General features: G+C 58.4%; 1 long non-coding RNA gene across 1 annotated transcript; it reads left to right on the top strand.

The window, feature by feature from the left end:
- Nucleotides 1–349: 349 nt before the first annotated feature.
- LOC132670765 (uncharacterized) lies at nt 350–2,317 on the top strand. The gene is made up of 3 exons (XR_009606902.2): nt 350–952; nt 1,306–1,406; nt 2,212–2,317. It is a non-coding gene; the product is annotated as an uncharacterized LOC132670765 (long non-coding RNA).
- The last annotated feature ends 206 nt before the right edge of the window (nt 2,318–2,523 follow it).

Below are 2,523 nucleotides of genomic sequence, written 5' to 3'. Positions count from 1 at the left end.
ATTTCAAGCCTTTCGACGCACACAGGTGGCAGGGACCAGCTGGCCCACCCTCTTCACAAATCCCACACCCAGGGCTAACAGTGACCCTCCAGGCGGCCACATAGGCCTTCTTTCTCTTTTAAGAAGAAGCCCCCCGGGCTGGTGTCTCTCCGTCCCCCCACCAGCCACAGGCCAGAGCTGCCAGACCGGTCGATTTGGTTCACGGGACCCATCTCTGACTCTCACTGCCGCGTTCCTGGATTTATTGTGTACCTCGTGGTCCCCTGTGTCCTCACTGTGACGGAGGTTCATTGTCTCACTTACGTCTGGACTTGGGTGCAGCCCGACGGATCCTAACGGCCACGGGGGCCTGAGCAGCGCGTGCCACGGTGAACGTGCCCACGCCAGCCAGTGTGGCCGTGAACGAGCACACCGCTCCTCTCCGGGCCCCGGCATCTGCGCCCGTTCAGTGGCACAGAGGGCCACTACGTACCGCTACGTATGGTACGTACCGCTACGTATGGTACGTATGGTACGCTGCCCCTCGGCCGCTACGTACAGGTGTTGAGGCCCTTGCGGCAAGAGCCTGCCTGGGCCGAGGCGTCTCCGAGCCAGCGAGGCAGGGGCAGGGGCGTGCCCCGTACGAATCAGCAAGGACCGTTACTCGCACCGGGTTCCCATCAAAGATCGTCGTCATGCTTCGGCGCTGTGTTCGGCACTTGCCGTGTGTCACGTCCGTTCTTCCGACGGCCCGTGACGTCTCCCCACCAAACGCCGGAGGCCAGAGAGGCTGACGCGCTCCGAGCCGCGCAGTGAGTCCAGGAGCCCGCATCTGAAGCCGGGACCACCCGATCTACATTCCAGGGCTTTAAGCCAGGACCCCGAGCTGCCCCTCATCGGTGCTGCCCCCCTCAAGTGTCCCTCCCCAGCCCTGCGGTGCGGGGGCAGGGGGCACGCTGTGTTAACAGACGAGGTGAGGGCAAGGCCTGTTTCATCCTCGTGTGAATGAATGACCCTGTGCAAGGAGATGTCCAGAAAATGGGGGCAAGATGCAGATTCCGAGGCCCAGCCCCAAACCCTGAATCGCACCCCGGGTCTCCGAGTGGCCGATACCTTCCCTAGGTAGGTAGGGATTTAGGAAAGGAAATTCAGGACACTCAGTTAAACGTGAACTTCAGCTAAACAATGAATAGCGTTTCAGCATAAGTATGTCCCAAATACTTCATGCGCTATGGGCTATACTTATATTAAGAGATGATCTGTTGTTTATCTGAAATTCAGATTTAACTGGGCATCCTGCACTCAACCTGGCAACCCCTTCCCCAGGTGGTACAGGCACGTGAGTAACAAAAACTCTCACGACGACTCGTGTTCGGGAACCCACGCTGGGCGGGTCCAAATGGAGTCCACAGCTTCGAGTAACACAGGTGAGGTCTCTGCTCTCTGAAAACGCACATTCGAGCTGCACCCGGGTCTAGCCAGGGTCACCACCAGCTTGCACAGATCGGGGGACTGAGGCTCTGAGAGGGTAAGCTTGTGGAGGTCCCTCCAAGGGAAGCTAGTCAGGGAGGCCCAGAGGCCGGCTGGACCCCCGCACGGGGATGAGGCCCGAGGCAGGCCTTCCCGGTAGTCAGGGGCCATCTGGGCTCTGACTTCAACACCCGGCATCTCCCGAGCGGGAAACGGCCCCCCCTACCCTTCCCCACCCCCCCCCCCCAGGATGGTTTCCCGCCCGCATCGGCCAGATGGCCCTGCAGAGCAGGGGGGCTGCTGGGGGGCCGGTGAGGGCCGGGGGATCTCGCGCTGGAGCCAGCCCAGATGCCTTCGCGGGGCAAGTGCTTTTATTCCAGCCTTGGAGATTGGCCCTGTTTCTGGGAAGGGAGAAGCCGACGCATGCACAACGCGCCCTATAGCCCTCTGGCTGTTTCATTTCAAAGAAACCCAAGGTTTAGAAAGAATCTAATTAAGCATCTCCTGCACAGTCTTATCATGCGTGGAATGGAATTGCTCATGAAACCTGGCTCATCGCCGACCGTGTGCTGGGGGTGGGGGTGGGGGGTCAGTGGCTCTGCTGGGACCTGGGTGGGTAGGGGGGCTCTTGCCAAGGGGCTTCTTTGGAGGATGCTAGAACTCGTGAGCCAGCCCTCTCCCCTTCAGTCCAGCATCCACCCCAACCCCTCCCAAAAACTCACAGGTGCTTCAGGACTTTTAGGAGTTGACTCTCTTCCCCAGGTCCTCGGAGCCAGACAGCAGTGGATCCGAATCCTCTTGACTTAAGTTATGAGCTTGGGCAAGTCATTTTCTCTTTCTGAAACCTTCATAAAATCTGTAAAATGGAGCCAACCATTGTTTTGTTCTAGGATTGTTGTAGGAATACACGAAACACAGGCCTATCACATCGTTGGTACCCTGGGAGTCATAGATGCTATTCTGATCATTTTTCATTTCCTTTCCATTTTGGTTTCCCTCCGTAAGAAGCCCCACGAGGATGGGGCCTTTATTTTGTCCACTGCCGGATCACGAGCACCTGGCCTCTGGAACAGC

This window comes from Panthera onca, chromosome A3 (assembly GCF_046562875.1).
Source record: "Panthera onca isolate mPanOnc1 chromosome A3, mPanOnc1 haplotype 2, whole genome shotgun sequence".
Lineage (NCBI taxonomy): Eukaryota > Metazoa > Chordata > Mammalia > Carnivora > Felidae > Panthera > Panthera onca.
This window is presented reverse-complemented; position numbering and strand designations above follow the sequence as displayed.